This window comes from Nerophis lumbriciformis, linkage group LG24 (assembly GCF_033978685.3).
Source record: "Nerophis lumbriciformis linkage group LG24, RoL_Nlum_v2.1, whole genome shotgun sequence".
Lineage (NCBI taxonomy): Eukaryota > Metazoa > Chordata > Actinopteri > Syngnathiformes > Syngnathidae > Nerophis > Nerophis lumbriciformis.
Genome location: NC_084571.2, coordinates 37,312,776 through 37,331,112, shown reverse-complemented (window position 1 = coordinate 37,331,112; position 18,337 = coordinate 37,312,776). Strand labels below are relative to the sequence as shown.

Below are 18,337 nucleotides of genomic sequence, written 5' to 3'. Positions count from 1 at the left end.
CATCTAAAATGGACTGATGCAAAGTGGAAAAGTTTTCTGTGGTCTGACGAGTCCACATTTCAAATATTTTTTGGAAACCGTGGACGTCAAAAGAGGAAAAGAACAATCCGGACTGATATAGGTGCAAAGTGTAAAAGCCAGCATGATGGTATGGGGGTGTATTAGTGGCCAAGGCTTGGGGATTTGTGGAAAGCAGTTTTGCTCTTTACTTCCTGTTGTGTGTGCGTCACCTCATGTAACCTGCGCCTGAGTAAAGATAGGATTCCGCTGCATTGTTTGCATCATTAATGACATCGTTTGTTTACTGACTTTTTCTGTATTTGCCGACAAGAAAATACCGCATGGGCACAATTCTAAACGTTGTCGCTTCCTAGTTGTGATCGGAGTGTGCGTGTTCCTTCACACCGGCGATGAACGTCATTACCTCCTGTCAGACCCGAGTGCGGACCACTTCCCACCAGGAGAGGCTCGGGGCGTGCGGATGTGCGATAATAGCAGATAAAAAGCTGACTGTATCGTGTCTGCGCCGGGAAGAAGGTGATCAATAGTGTGTTGGATGCGGTGGTGTGTCACTTTATTGAGCGTCATGTCATGCACCTGCAATGTGCTGAAGGGAGTCCATCCAGTGTCAAGTGGAGCCCATTTAGGCCTGTCAATCAACACACTATGTAAGGTAGTACTACTCACTATTATGTCGGGGCTCTTTAGTGCCGCCCTAGTGGCTCACTGGAGCATTTTTTTTTTAAAAAGGATTGAAAATGGACAAAGATGGAGGAAAAACATTTTTTTTGTTTTAGTATGTTTTTTGTTTAAGGACAAACATGACACAAACCTTCCCAATTGTTAGAAAGCCCACTGATGGTGAAGGTCATTTTGTCCTATTATTTTCGGCGGTTCTTGAACTCACCATAGTGTGGACTGTGACGCAATAGTTTGTTTACATGTCAAATCTGCCACAATTTTTCTTTGTCTCTATTTGTCCACCAAACTTTTTATACTGTGCGTGAATGCAAACCTTCCCAATTGTTAGAAAGCCCACTGTTTGATATGTTTGTGTGTACGCTTCACTGATGGTGAAGGTCGTTTTGTCTTACTAATTTTGGCGGTTCTTGAACTCACCACAGTGTGCACTGTGACGCAATAGTTTGTTTACATGTCAAATCTTCCACAATTTTTCTTTGTCTCATTTTGTCCACAAACTTTTTATACTGTGCGTGAATGCAAACCTTCCCAAAAGTTAGAAAGCCCACTGTTTAATATGTTTGTGTGTACGCCGTTTTGTCCTACTAATTTCGGCGGTTCTTGAATTCACCAGGGTGTGCACTGTGACGCAATAGTTTGTTTACAAGTCAAATCTTCCACAATTTTTCTTTGTCTCATTTTGTCCACCAAACTTTTTATACTGTGCGTGAAGGCAAACCTTCCCAATAGTTAGAACTACCACTGTTTAATATGTTTGTGTGTGCGCTTCACTGATAGTGAACGTCGTTTTGTCCTACTAATTTCGGCGGTTCTTGAACTCACCACAGTGTGGACTGTGACTGCAATAGTTTGTTTACATGTCAAATCTTCCACAATTTTTCATTGTCTCATTTTGTCCACCAAACTTTTTATACTGTGCGTGAATGCAAACCTTCCCAATAGTTAGAAAGCCCACTGTTTGATATGTTTGTGTGTACGCTTCACTGATGGTGAACGTCGTTTTGTCTTACTAATTTCGGCGGTTCTTGAACTCACCACAGTGTGGACTGTGACTGCAATAGTTTGTTTACATATCAAATCTTCCACAATTTTTCATTGTCTCATTTTGTCCACCAAACTTTTTGTACTGTGCGTGAATGCAAACCTTCCCAATAGTTAGAAAGCCCACTGTTTGATATGTTTGTGTGTACGCTTCACTGATGGTGAACGTCGTTTTGTCCTAATAATTTTGGCGGTTCTTGAACTCACCATAGTGTGGACTGTGACTGCAATAGTTTGTTTACATGTCAAATCTGCCACAATTTTTCTTTGTCTCATTTTGTCCACCAAACTTTTTATACTGTGCGTGAATGCAAACCTTCCCAATAGTTAGAAAGCCCACTGTTTGATATGTTTGTGTGTACACTTCACTGATGGTGAACGTCGTTTTGTCCTACTAATTTTGGCGGTTCTTGAACTCACCACAGTGTGGACTGTGACTGCAATAGTTTTACATGTCAAATCTTTGCAAAATTGTTCTTTGTCTCATTTTGTCCACCAAACTTTCTATACTGTGCGTGAATGCAAACCTTCCCAATAGTTAGAAAGCCCACTGTTTAATATGTTTTTGTGTACACTTCACTGATGGTGAACGACGTTTTGTCCTACTTATTTTGCCGGTTCTTGAACTCACCAGAGTGTGCACTGAGACGCAATAGTTTGTTTACATGTCAAATCTTCCACAATTTTTCTTTGTCCCATTTTGTCCACCAAACTTTTTATACTGTGCGTGAATGCAAACCTTCCCAATTGTTAGAAAGCCCACTGTTTAATATGTTTGTGTGTACGCCGTTTTGTCCTACTAATTTTGGCGGTTCTTGAACTCACCACAGTGTGGACTGTGACGCAACAGTTCTTCCACATTCTTTCTTTGTCTCATTTTTTCCACCAAACTTTTTTTACTGTGCGTGAATGCGAACCTTCCCAATAGTTAGAAAGCCCACTGTTTGATATGTTTGTGTGTACACTTCACTGATGGTGAACGTCGTTTTGTCCTACTAATTTTGGCGGTTCTTGAACTCACCACAGTGTGGACTGTGATGCAATAGTTTGTTTACATGTCAAATCTTTGCACAATTTTTCTTTGTCTCATTTTGTCCACCAAACTTTTTATACTGTGCGTGAATGCAAACCTTCCCAATAGTTAGAAAGCCCACTGTTTAATATGTTTGTGTGTACGCTTCACTGATGGTGAAGGTCGTTTTGTCTTACTAATTTCGGCGGTTTTGAACTCACCACAGTGTGGACTGTAATGCAACAGTTCTTCCACATTCTTTTTTGTCTCATTTTGTCCACCAAACTTTTTGTACTGTGCGTGAAGGCAAACCTTCCCAATAGTTAGAACTACCACTGTTTAATATGTTTGTGTGTGCGCTTCACTGATAGTGAACGTTGTTTTGTCCTACTAATTTCGGTGGTTCTTGAACTCACCACAGTGTGGACTGTGATGCAATAGTTTGTTTACATGTCAAATCTTTGCACAATTTTTCTTAGTCTCATTTTGTCCACCAAACGTTTCATACTGTGCGTGAATGCAAACTTTCCCAATTGTTAGAAAGCCCACTGTTTAAAATGTTTGTGTGTACGCCGTTTTGTCCTACTAATTTCAGCGGTTCTTGAACTCACCACAGTGTGGACTGTGACGCAACAGTTCTTCCACATTCTTTCTTTGTCTCATTTTGTCCACCAAACTTTTTATACTGTGCGTGAATGCAAACCTTCCCAATAGTTAGAAAGCCCACTGTTTAATATGTTTGTGTGTACGCCGTTTTGTCCTACTAATTTCAGCGGTTCTTGAACTCACCACAGTGTGGACTGTGATGCAATAGTTTGTTTACATGTCAAATCTTCCACAATTTTTCTTTGTCTCATTTTGTCTACCAAACTTTTTATACTGTGCGTGAATGCAAACCTTCCCAATTGTTAGAAAGCCCACTGTTTAATATGTTTGTGTGTACGCCGTTTTGTCCTACTAATTTTGGCGGTTCTTGAACTCACCAGGGTGTGCTCTGTGACGCAATAGTTTGTTTACATGTCAAATCTTCCACAATTTCTTTTTGTCTCATTTTGTCCACCAAACCTTTTATACTGTGCGTGAATGCAAACCTTCCCAATAGTTAGAAAGCCCACTGTTTAATATGTTTGTGTGTACGCCGTTTTGTCCTACTTATTTTGCCGGTTCTTGAACTGACCAGGGTGTGCACTGCGATGCAATAGTTTGTTTACATGTCAAATCTTCCACAGTTTATCTTTGTCTCCTTTTGTCCACCAAAGGACAAAAGGAGACAAAAAAGGAGACGTGAATGCAAACCTTCCCAATAGTTAGAAAGCCCACTGTTTAATATGTTTGTGTGTACGCCGTTTTGTCCTACTAATTTCGGCGGTTCTTGAACTCACCACAGTGTGGACTGTGACTGCAATAGTTTGTTTACATGTCAAATCTGCCACAAATTTTCTTTGTCTCATTTTGTCCACCAAACTTTTTATACTGTGCGTGAATGCAAACCTTCCCAATTGTTAGAAAGCCCACTGTTTAATATGTTTGTGTGTACGCCGTTTTGTCCTACTAATTTCGGCGGTTCTTGAACTTACCACAGTGTGGACTGTGATGCAACAGTTCTTCCACATTCTTTCTTTGTCTCATTTTGTCCACCAAACTTTTTATACTGTCCGTGAAGGCAAACCTTCCCAATAGTTAGAACTACCACTGTTTAATATGTTTGTGTGTGCACTTCACTGATAGTGAACGTCGTTTTGTCCTAACTAATTTCGGCGGTTCTTGAACTCACCACAGTGTGGACTGTGATGCAATAGTTTGTTTACATGTCAAATCTTCCACAATTTTTCATTGTCTCATTTTGCCCACCAAACTTTTTATACTGTGCGTGAATGCAAACCTTCCCAATTGCTAGAAAGCCCACTGTTTAATATGTTTGTATGTACGCCGTTTTGTCCTACTAATTTTGGCGGTTCTTGAACTCACCATAGTGTGGACTGACTGCAATAGTTTGTTTACATGTCAAATCTGCCACAATTTTTCTTTGTCTCATTTTGCCCACCAAACTTTTTATACTGTGCGTGAATGCAAACCTTCCCAATTGCTAGAAAGCCCACTGTTTAATATGTTTGTGTGTACGCCGTTTTGTCCTACTAATTTTGTCGGTTCTTGAACTCACCACAGTGTGGACTGTGACTGCAACAGTTTGTTTACATGTCAAATCTTCCACATTCTTTCTTTGTCTCATTTTGTCCAGCAAACTTTTTATACTGTGCGTGAATGCAAACCTTCCCAATAGTTAGAAAGCCCACTGTTTAATATGTTTGTGTGTACGCTTCATTGATGGTGATGGTCGTTTTGTCCTACTAATTTTAGCGGTTCTTGAACTCACCATAGTGTGGACTGTGACTGCAATAGTTTTACATGTCAAATCTTTGCACAATTTTTCTTTGTCTCATTTTGTCCACCAAACTTTCTATACTGTGCGTGAATGCAAACCTTCCCAAGAGTTAGAAAGCCCACTGTTTGATATGTTTGTGTGTACGCTTCACTGATGGTGAACGTCGTTTTGTCCTATTAATTTCGGCGGTTCTTGAACTCACCACAGTGTGGACTGTGACTGCAATAGTTTTACATGTCAAATCTTTGCACAATTTTTCTTTGTCTCATTTTGTCCACCAAACTTTCTATACTGTGCATGAATGCAAACCTTCCCAATAGTTGGAAGGCCCACTGTTTAATATGTTTGTGTGTATGCCGTTTTGTCCTACTAATTTCGGCGGTTCTTGAACTTACCACAGTGTGGACTGTGATGCAACAGTTCTTCCACATTCTTTCTTTGTCTCATTTTGTCCACCAAACTTTTTATACTGTGCGTGAACGCAAACCTTCCCAATAGTTAGAAAGCCCACTGTTTAATATGTTTGTGTGTACGCTTCACTGATGGTGAATGTCGTTTTGTCCTACTAATTTTGGCGGTTCTTGAACTCACCATAGTGTGGACTGTGACTGCAATAGTTTTACATGTCAAATCTTTGCACAATTTTTCTTTGTCTCATTTTGTCCACCAAACTTTTTATACTGTGCGTGAATGCAAACCTTCCCAATTGTTAGAAAGCCCACTGTTTAATATGTTTGTGTGTACGCCGTTTTGTCCTACTAATTTTGGCGGTTCTTGAACTCACCACAGTGTGGACTGTGACTGCAACAGTTTGTTTACATGTCAAATCTTCCACATTCTTTCTGTGTCTCATTTTGTCCACCAAACTTTTTATACTGTGCGTGAATGCAAACCTTCCCAATTGTTAGAAAGCCCACTGTTGGATATGTTTGTGTGTACGCCGTTTTGTCCTACTAATTTCGGCGGTTCTTGAACTCACCACAGTGTGGACTGTGATTGCAACAGTTTGTTTACATGTCAAATCTGCCACCATTTTTCTTTGTCTCATTTTGTCCACCAAACTTTTTATACTGTGCTTGAATGTAAACCTTCTCAATTGTTAGAAAGCCCACTGTTTAATATGTTTGTGTGTACTCTGTTTTGTCCTACTTATTTTGCCGGTTCTTGAACTCACCATAGTGTGGACTGTGACTGCAATAGTTTGTTTACATGTCAAATCTTCCACAATTTTTCATTGTCTCATTTTGTCCACCAAACTTTTTATACTGTGCGTGAATGCAAACCTTCCCAATAGTTAGAAAGCCCACTGTTTGATATGTTTGTGTGTACGCCGTTTTGTCCTACTAATTTCGGCGGTTCTTGAACTCACCACAGTGTGGACTGTGACGCAACAGTTCTTCCACATTCTTTTTTTGTCTCATTTTTTCCACCAAACTTTTTATACTGTGCGTGAATGCAAACATTCCCAATAGTTAGAAAGCCCACTGTTTAATATGTTTGTGTGTACGCTTCACTGATGGTGAAGGTCGTTTTGTCTTACTAATTTTGGCGGTTCTTGAACTCACCACAGTGTGGACTGTGACTGCAACAGTTTGTTTACATGTCAAATCTTTGCACAATTTTTCTTTGTCTCATTTTGTCCACCATATAAGTCGCAGTTTTTTTCATAGTTTGGCCGACTTATACTCTGGACTAACTTGTGAAATTATTAACACATTACCGTAAAATATCAAATAATATTAATTATCTCATTCACGTTCAGCCTGTTGTTCACTATTCTTTATTTATTTTACATTGCCTTTCAAATGTCTATTCTTGGTGTTGGATTTTATCAAATAAATTTCCCCCAAAAATGCGATTTATACTCCAGTGCGACTTATATATGTTTTTTTCCTTCTTTATTATGCATTTTCGGCCGGTGCGACTTATACTCCGGAGCGACATATGCTCCGAAAAATACGGTAATTTTGGCGGTTCTTGAACTCACCACAGTGTGGACTGTTATGTAATAGTTTGTTTACAATAATAAACAGGAAAAAAAACATGCTTTTGGGAACATACATTATCATATTTTTATTTTCATCATGATTAATTTTTATTTAAATGATTTACCTTAGTTTATTTGCAAATACGAGGAGAATTACGTTAGCATCAACGGTTGGAATTGGGGGTTAAATCACCAAAAATGAGTCCCGGGCGCGGCCGCCGCTGCTGCTCACCTCACCTCCCAGGGGGTGATCAAGAGTGATGGGTCAAATGCAGAGAATAATTTCGCCACACCTAGTGTGTGTGTGACAATCATTGGTACTTTATTGTTATCATTATTTAAAAAGGCAAAGTGTCTTTTTTTTTTTTTTTTACTGACGTATAATAATAATAATAATAATAATAATAATAATAATAATAATAATAATAATAATAATCCATCCATCCATCCATTTTCTACTGCTTATTCCCTTTTGGGGTTGCGGGGGCGCTGATAATAATAATAATAATAATAATAATAATAATAATAATAATAATAATAAAGAAAACATGCTTGTGGGAACCTAATTTCTTTTTTTTCCCCACCCTCATGAATTTTATTTAAAATAATTCCTTTTTTAATTTGTAAATAGCTCAAGTACTTTAAAATAAAAAATAAAAAAATTATAGTTTTTTTTTTTATACTGCCAATAATAATAATTACAGTAAAAAACTGGAAAAAAAGCATACTTTTGGGAACATACATGTACATTATCTTTTTTTTGTCATCTTAAATTATTTTATTTCAATCTGTTTCTTTAGCTTATTTGTAAATACTTGGACAAATACTTTAAAATAGTGGAAAAATAAAAATACAACTCCGACTGTCGTTTTATAATAAAACATGCTTGTGGGAACATAATTGTTTTACCCTTGTGAATTTTATTTATAATATTACCATTTATTTAATTTGTAAATTGTAGCTCAAACACTTAAAAATTGTAAAAAAAAAAAAAAAAAAAAAGAGTTTTTTGACTCCCATATATTAAAGAATACTAGTTAAAATATTTAAAAAACAGTATTTTTTAAAAAAAAAAGTAGTTTGAATATTTAAATATTAATGAAATGATCAAATTAAATACAAATGTAAGAATATAATTTAGATTATTTACCTAGTTTTGTTTATTTGTGAAAAATATAATTAAATATAACAATATATTTGAAAAAAAAACTATTATTATAGGAAAATAAATGATTTAGTATGAACATTCCCAATACTTTCCTGTACGTGAGGTGACATTACCAGTACCACTATCCATGTAAATGTACAAAATGCTACCTATATAATGATGTCTCCTGATTGCCAGCCTGATTGCAATTGCTACAGTTTATGGTGTTATTATTATTATTATTATTATTATTTGTGAGGCTGGAGATGAGGACAATCAGGCAGGCTGGCATCATGCGTGGCATGAGAATAGCTGAAAGCAGCAAACGAGAGCTGCAATCAGCTGCCGTACTGCACAGAAACGTAATCCCTGGCTGCTCCGCTCCTGATTCATGATTATGTCTGTGATGTACTTCCTGTCATCTGTGGTTTTTTTTTTTAGTTTTGTTTCTTGGCACATGCTTGGCAAGTTAGTGCTTGTTTACAGTTCAACTTGTCCGAAACGTAGAAGGAAAAAGCAAAAAAAAAATGTTTTTAATATTAATAGTTTGTTGTTGTTGTTCTGGATTGTAATCACTTAATTACGAGAGTCTTTCTTGTTGCAAAACCTGATCCAAAATTGGAGAACCTTAGGCTAGCACAGGTGTCTGCAACCCAAAAGAGCCAAAAATACAAAAAAATAATCTGTCTGAAGCCGGAAAAAAATTAAAAGTCTTATATAGGTGTTATAATGAAGGCAACACATGATGTAAGTGTTTATATTAGCTATATTAGCCTACTATCAAAATTACTTTAAAAGAGTGTTATAATGAAGGGAACACATGATGTGTCTATATTAGCTATATTGACCTACTATCAAAATGACTTTAAAAGTCTTATATAAGTGTTATAATGAAGACAACACATGATGTAAGTGTCTATATTAGCCTACTATCAAATTGACTTTAAGAGTTTTATTTAAGTGTTATAATGAAGGCAACACATGATGTAAGTGTCTATGTTAGCTATATTAGCCTACTATCAAAATGACTAAAAGTCTTATATAAGTGTTATAATGAAGACAACACATGATGTAAGTGTCTGTATTAGTTGTATTAGCCTACTATCAAATTTACTTTAAAAGTCTTTTATAAGTGTTATAATGAAGGCAACACATGATGTAAGTGTCTATATTAGCCTACTATCAAAATTACTTTAAAAGTCTTATATAAGTGTTATAATGAAGGCAACACATGATGTAAGTGTCTAATTAGCTAAATTAGCCTACTATCAAAATGACTTTAAAAGTCGTATATAAGTTTTATAATGAAGGCAACACATGATGTAAGTGTCTATATTAGCTATATTAGCCTACTATCAAAATGACTTTAAAAGTCTTATATAAGTGTTATAATGAACGCAACACATGATGTAAGTGTCTGTATTAGCTATATTAGCCTACTATCAAAATGACTTTAAAAGTCTTATATAAATGTTATAATGAAGGCAACACATGATGCAAGCGTCTATATTAGCCTACTATCAAAATGACTTTAAAAGTCTTTTATAAGTGTTATAATGAAGGCAACACGTGATGTAAGTGTCTAATTATCTAAATTAGCCTACTATCAAAATGACTTTAAAAGTCGTATATAAGTGTTATAATGAAGGCAACACATGATGTAAGTGTCTATATTAGCCCACTATCAAAATGACTAAAAGTCTTATATAAGTGTTATAATGAAGACAACACATGATATAAGAGTCTATATTAGCTATATTAGCCTACTATCAAAATGACTTTAAAAGTCTTATATAAGTGTTATAATGAAAGCAACACATGATGTAAGTGTCTATATTAGCCTACTATCAAAATTACTTTAAAAGTCTTTTATAAGTGTTATAATGAAGGCAACACGTGATGTAAGTGTCTAATTATCTAAATTAGCCTACTATCAAAATGACTTTAAAAGTCGTATATAAGTGTTATAATGAAGGCAACACATGATGTAAGTGTCTATATTAGCTATATTAGCCTACTATCAAAATGACTTTAAAAGTCTTATATAAGTGTTATAATGAACGCAACACATGATGTAAGTGTCTGTATTAGCTATATTAGCCTACTATCAAAATGACTTTAAAAGTCTTATATAAATGTTATAATGAAGGCAACACATGATGCAAGCGTCTATATTAGCCTACTATCAAAATTACTTTAAAAGTCTTTTATAAGTGTTATAATGAAGGCAACACGTGATGTAAGTGTCTAATTATCTAAATTAGCCTACTATCAAAATGACTTTAAAAGTCGTATATAAGTGTTATAATGAAGGCAACACATGATGTAAGTGTCTATATTAGCCTACTATCAAAATGACTAAAAGTCTTATATAAGTGTTTTAATGAAGGCAACACATGATGTAAGTGTCTATATTAGCTATATTAGCCTACTATCAAAATTACTTTTAAAGTCTTATATAAGTGATATAATGAAGGCAACACATGATGTAAGTGTCTAATTAGCTAAATTAGCCAACTATCAAAATAACTTTAAAAGTCAGATATAAGTGTTATAATGAAGGCAACACATGATGTAAGTGTCTGTATTAGCCTACTATCAAAATGACTTTAAAAGTCATATATAAGTGTTATAATGAAGGCAACACATGATGTAAGTGTCTAATTATCTAAATTAGCATACTATCAAAATGACTTTAAAAGTCTTATATAAGTGTTATAACGAAGGCAACACATGATGTAAGTGTCTATAATAGCCTACTATCAAATTGACTTCAAACATTTTATTTAAGTGTTATAATGAAGGCAAAACATGATGTGTATATATCGGCGATAATAGCCTACTATCAAAATGACTTTAAAAGTATTATATAAGTGTTATAATGAAGGCAACACATGATGTAAGTGTCTATATTAGTTATATTAGCCTACTATCAAATTGACTTCAAAAGTCTTATATAAGTGTTATAATGAAGGCAACACATGATGTAAGTGTCTGTATTAGCCTACTATCAAAATGACTTTAAAAGTCATATATAAGTGTTATAATGAAGGCAACACATGATGTAAGTGTCTAATTATCTAAATTAGCATACTATCAAAATGACTTTAAAAGTCTTATATAAGTGTTATAACGAAGGCAACACATGATGTAAGTGTCTATAATAGCCTACTATCAAATTGACTTCAAACATTTTATTTAAGTGTTATAATGAAGGCAAAACATGATGTGTATATATCGGCGATAATAGCCTACTATCAAAATGACTTTAAAAGTATTATATAAGTGTTATAATGAAGGCAACACATGATGTAAGTGTCTATATTAGTTATATTAGCCTACTATCAAATTGACTTCAAAAGTCTTATATAAGTGTTATAATGAAGGCAACACATGATGTAAGTGTATATATTAGCCTACTATCAAAATTACTTTAAAAGTATTTTATAAGTGTTATAATGAAGGGAACACATGATGTAAGTGTCTCATTAGCTAAATTAGCATACTATTAAAATGACTTTAAAAGTCATATATAAGTGTTATGATGAAGGCAACACATGATGTAAGTGTCTATATTAGCTATATTAGCCTACTATCAAAATTACTTTAAAAGTCTTATATAAGTGTTATAAAGAAGGCAACACGTGATGTAAGTGTCTAATTATCTAAATTAGCCTACTATCAAAATGACTTTAAAAGTCGTATATAAGTGTTATAATGAAGACAACACATGATGTAAGTGTCTATGTTAGCTATATTAGCCTACTATCAAAATGACTTTAAAAGTCTTATATAAGTGTTATAATGAAGGCAACACATTATGTAAGTGTCTATATTAGCTATACTAGCCTACTATCAAAATTACTTTAAAAGTCTTTTATAAGTGTTATAAAGAAGGCAACACGTGATGTAAGTGTCTAATTATCTAAATTAGCCTACTATCAAAATGACTTTAAAAGTCTTGTATAAGTGTTATAATGAAGGCAACACGTGATGTAAGTGTCTAATTATCTAAATTAGCCTACTATCAAAATGACTTTAAAAGTCGTATATAAGTGTTATAATGAAGGCAACACATGATGTAAGTGTCTATATTAGCCTACTATCAAAATTACGTTAAAAGTCTTTTATAAGTGTTATAATGAAGGCAACACATGATGTAAGTGTCTATATTCGCCTACTATCAAAATTACTTTAAAAGTCTTATATAAGTGTAATAATGAAGGCAACACATGATGTAAGTGTCTATATTAGCCTAATATCAAAATGACTTTAAAAGTCGTATATAAGTGTTATAATAAAGTCAACACATGATGTAAGTGTCTATATTAGATATAATAGCCTACTATCAAAATGACAATGTGTCGCAGGCTGATGCAAACTTTTACAACATTGGAAAACATTAGTAAAACTTCTCAGAGGGTGAGATAACTTCTGGAAATGACCAAAGGTATAGATGTGGGTGTCCAAGTTAAATGAAACGGCAGGCTGTCCTCTTCTAATAATGGAAGCTGGGTAACGTTTGCTGTGGTCTGGAACAACATGGCACACTAACAACTGTCAGAAATGCAGCCAATATTACATACAGATAATGTGTCATGAGACATGGACAAATCAAACTAAATACACAGAGGACATAAGTAAAGGAAATTAAATATAGCTACAAATGAGGCATGATGTTGCGATATGTACATGCAGCTAGCCTAAATAGCTCCGCTGCTCCCAGTCTGTGGGACGCTCTCCCTGACTACCTGAGGGTACCACAGACTGTAATTTTATTTTATTTGTATTTATTTATTTATTTATTTTTATTTTATTTTTTAAAGGTATATGCATACTAGTTCTAGTTATTAGGCTGTTCTAGTTTTTATTTTTAATTATTTTTATTATCTTTTTTTTTTTTTTTTTTTTTTTTAATACCTTGTAGCACTTTGAGGTTGTTTACTCAATGTAAAGTGCTTTTTACAAATACAATCTATTATTATTATTATTATTATTATTTTTATCATTATTATTATTATTATTATTATTATTATTATTATTTAATGTTCACACGTATTTATTTTTTTTGCAAATAATCATTAACGTTGCAAAAAAGTTGTCACAGGGTAATTTTTACCACTGTCTTACATGGCCTTTCCTTTTAACAACACTCAGTAAAGGTTTAAGTTGTTCAACAGTCTCCCTTCTGCTATTTTAGGCTTCATAATGCGCCACACATTTTCAATGGGAGACAGGTCCGTACTACAGGCAGGCCAGTCTAGTACCCGCACTCTTTTACTACGAAGCCACGCTGTTGTAACACGTGGCTTGGCATCGTCTTGCCGAAATAAGCAGGGGCGTCCATGGTAACGTTGCTTGGATGGCAACATATGTTGCTCCAAAACCTGTATGTACCTTTCAGCATTAATAGCGCCTTCACAGATGTGTAAGTTACCCATGTCTTGGGCACTAATACACCCCCATACCATCACGCATGCTGCCTTTTACACTTTGCGTTTAGAACGATCCGGATGGTTCTTTTCCTCTTTGGTCCGGAGGACACGACGTCCACAGTTTCCAAAAAAAAAGTTGAAATGTAGACTCTTTTCACTTTTCCACTTTGCATCAGTCCATCTTAGATGAGCTCGGGGCCCAGCGAAGCCGGCGGCGTTTCTGGGTGTTGTTGATAAATGGCTGTGGCTTTGCATAGTAGAGTTTTAACTTGCACTTACAGATGTAGCGACCAACTTTTTTTTTTTTTTTTTTTTTTTTTTTTTTTTTTAAGGTATATGCATACTAGTTCTAGTTATTAGGCTGTTCTAGTTTTTATTAATAATTATTTTTATTATCTTTTTTTTTTTTTTTTTTTTTTTTAATACCTTGTAGCACTTTGAGGTTGTTTACTCAATGTAAAGTGCTTTTTACAAATACAATCTATTATTATTATAATTTTTTATGTTAGAATGGATTAGCTCCGAAAAATACGGTAATTTCGGCGGTTTTTGAACTCACCACAGTGTGGTCTGTTACGCAATAGTTTGTTTACAATAATAAACAGGAAAAAAAACATGCTTTTGGGAACATACATTATCATATTTTTATTTTCATCATGATTAATTTTTATTTAAATGATTTACCTTAGTTTATTTGCAAATACGAGGAGAATTACGTTAGCATCAACGGTTGGAATTGGGGGTTAAATCACCAAAAATGAGTCCCGGGCGCGGCCGCCGCTGCTGCTCACTGCTCCCCTCACCTCCCAGGGGGGTGATCAAGGGTGATGGGTCAAATGCAGAGAATAATTTCGCCACACCTAGTGTGTGTGTGACAATCATTGGTACTTTATTGTTATCATTATTTAAAAAGGTCAAGTGTTGGGTTTTTTTTACTAACGTATAATAATAATAATAATAATAATAATAATAATAATAATAATAATAATAATAATAATAATAGTAATAATAATAATCCATCTATCCATCCATTTTCTAAAATATGCCTGATTAGCACTCGGTAACAAGTAAATAACATCAGCAAAGCTCACCTTTGTGCATTCGCGCACAGTATAAAACATTTGGTGGACAAACTGAGTGGCGTAAAACACGTCTTTCTGTGGCGGCGTCGGAGAAAGTTACACATGTAAACAAACTGTCGAGTACTTTATTATTATTAAATGTATACAACTTTAATTTGGCGAAAACTGCTCAGTCCACCATCAAACTGTCGTTACTTCACTTTATGTGATCAGATCTGCTTCCAAACTGATCGTTGTAGGAAAATTGGAAAAAAAAAAATATTGATTGAAAGAAAAAAATGTGTAAAAGGAAACAAAGAAAAACAGAAGATGCGACAAACACATCAGTGATGCAATAAAAAATAAAAAATAAAACCCTGAAGTGATAAATTTGCATGCTGTCTGTTTTTGTGCGAGCTTGGCAAACAGCGCGAGGAGGAGCAGCACAACAGTGAAGTGCTGAGACGCTGCCAATTACACTCAGGGTGACGGAGAGTTTGCACACAAGCAAGGCGGGCGGAGAAAGGCAAGGAAAAACATGTCAGACGTAAGCAAACAGGAGAGTTATCTGGACCGGACTCTTTCCTGGAGGGAACCCTGGCCAGCGTTTGTTCCCTCCATCTCCACGTCGTTAATGAGCACAGAAGCTGTGACATTTAATTAGGCGGACATTATTAGTGTTACACACAAATCCCCAAACAACCTAACTGGATGTTACTTTTACAGCCACACTGAGAGGCTTTTATGTGCTCGTATGAATAACTTACCTTTTTTTTTTAACCTTTTAAACTGGACTTTGTAGGATGTGGTTTTCAGTGCAAATTCCCTTAGGGCATAACAAACTACAAGGAAAGCTTGACTTACACAGCCCTCGTTGTACAAAACCCCAAAACAGTGAAGTTGTCACGTTGTGTAAATGGTAGAGATGCGCGGATAGGCAATTATTTCATCCGCAACCGCATCAGAAAGTCGTCAACCATCCGCCATCCACCCGGTCTAACATTTGATCAGAACCGCACCCGCCCGCACCCGCCCGTTGTTATATATCTAATATAGACGATGCAAGGCATTAGTGAGGTTATAAAGCTTTTGCCTGTTAAAGAAAGGAGACTGATCCAATGCAGCACAGACATTCGCGTGCCACGCTGTCACGACCCAGACGCACACCAGTGCGCAATCATATGGGAGCCGCGCTGAGCGCACCGCCAAGCGCGTCTCGCTGCCGGCGACGGCCGGGTATGGGCCCGACGCTCCAGCGCCATCCATTTTCAGGGCTAGTTGATTCGGCAGGTGGGTTGTTACACACTCCTTAGCGGGTTCCAACTTCCATGGCCACCGTCCTGCTGTCTATATCAACCAGGGTGAGCCCCACCCCTTTCGTGAGCGCACTGCGCGCGGGGTGACCCCTGTTACGCGCCCCCGGCCACGGGGGTGGCGGGCAGGTATGCTGCTTACCTGCTGCGCGTGACGCCGGCCGCGGCGAAGGCGGACGAGGCGGGGTGTCGGTGCGGTGGGCGCGGTGGTGAATGCAGCAGGTGCCTGCTCGTTTTTCGTATGTGGGTAACAACATTTAACTATGTATATATATTTCCGAATTGGTTTAACTGCCACCCGCCTGAATCTATTTAAAATCTAATTTTTTTTTATTTCAACCGCCCGACCCGACCCGACCCGACCCGCGGATAAAATCTAATTCTTTTAATTTCATCCGCCCGATCCGCGGATAATCCGCGGACTCCGCGGTTGTGCCCGCAAACCGCGCATCTCTAGTAAATGGTAAATAAAAAGAGAATACAATGATTTGCAAATCCTTTTCAACTTATATTCAATTGAATAGACTGCAAAGACAAGATGTTTGCCTCCATGGAAACGCCCCCCTTTACCTCAAAGAACTACTCACCCCCCAAATCCTCTCTCCCTGACCACCTGAGGGCACCACAGACTGTGGCTGCTTTTAAAAAAAGGCCTAAAAACCCTTCTTTTTAAAAAAGCCTTCTTTTTTTTTTTTTAGATATATGCATACTAGTTTTAGCTATTTGTCTGTTCTAGTTTTTATTAGGGCCCGCATGGCCCATTAAAGGGAGTCCTTATGCAATGGGACATAAGGACCTATTGAATTTGTAAGGTTTTATTTCTTTATTATTATTCTTCCGCACTTTGCAGCTTTGCGCTGTAATTTGACCCCCTTAACATACTTCAAAACTCACCAAATTTAACACACACATCAGGACCTCCAAAAATTGCCTTTTAATGAAAAAACCGAACCCCAAAATTCAAAATTGCGCTCTAGCGCCCCCTAGAAAGAAAACTGCCTCTAACTCCCAGTAGGAATGATGTCATAGAGACATGAAACAAAAACCTAAATGTAGGTCTCACTTAGACCTACATTTCCTTAATTAATTTCCTCGGGCAAAAATGTACAGGAAGTTGGCAATTCCCCCTTCAAGACAAAAAAGTACTAAAAACAGTAACTTTTGCCTCTTTGAGCTGTATTTTGACCCCCCTTAACATGCTTCAAAACTCACCAAACTGAACGCACACATCAGGACTGGCAAAAATTGCGATCTAAAAAAAAAAACCTAACCCCAAATCTCAAAATTGCGCTCTACTGCAATTTTTTAATAAAACGCAAAAAAAAAAACTGCCCCTCGGAAGAAAAAAATGACAAAACTGCCGGTAACTCCCACTGGGAAGGTCGGAGAGACATGAAACAAAAACTTCTATGTAGCTCTCACTTAGACCTACATTTCATAAATTGACAACCCCTAGCAAAAATCAACAGGAAGTTTGCTATTCCCCCTTCAAAACAACATTTTTGTAAAAACCGGTCACCTTTCTTCAAAATCTATCTCCTCTGAGCGGGTTTGTCGTTTCGGCTTCAAACTAACACAGGAGAGAGATTAAACTCTTGTGTATAAAATAACAGAACAGCGTTTTAATACCTGCTCCGGTTTTGATTTTATGACCCTTCAAAGACCCGCTGCGCTGATGCTGCTGCGCTGCTGTTTTTTTAAGATGGCTGCTTAAAAGCAGGAAGCACCAGCGTGCCTACACAATGCAGACAAGGTAGGTACACTAGACAAAAGTATTGGGACACTTATGACTACCACCGGACAAAAGTATTGGGACACTTAGGACGACAACTGGACAAAAGTATTGGGACACTTGGGACTACAACTTGACAAAAGTATTGGGAAACTTGGGACTAAAACTTGACAAAAGTTTTGGGCCACTTGGGACTAAAACTTGACAAAAGTATTGGGACACTTGACTACAACTTGACATAAATATTGGGACACTTCGGATTACCACTGGACAAAAGTATTGGGATACTTAGGACTAAAACTTGACAAAAGTATTGGGCCACTTGGGACTAAAACTTGACAAAAGTATTGGGACACATAGAACTACCACTGGACAAAAGTATTGGGACACTTAGGACTAAAACTGGACAAATGTTTTGGGACACTTAGGACTAAAACTGGACAAAAGTATTGGGACACTTAGGATTAAAACTTGACAAATGTATTGGGACACTTAGGACTACAACTTGACAAAAGTATTGGGAC

At 36.4% G+C, this 18,337-nt stretch overlaps 1 protein-coding gene across 1 annotated transcript in view; it reads right to left on the bottom strand.

The window, feature by feature from the left end:
* The window catches only part of olfm2a (olfactomedin 2a), a 274,363-nt gene that overhangs the window by 184,785 nt on the left and 71,241 nt on the right, over positions 1-18,337 (bottom strand). The gene's annotated exons all lie outside the window — the stretch shown is intronic.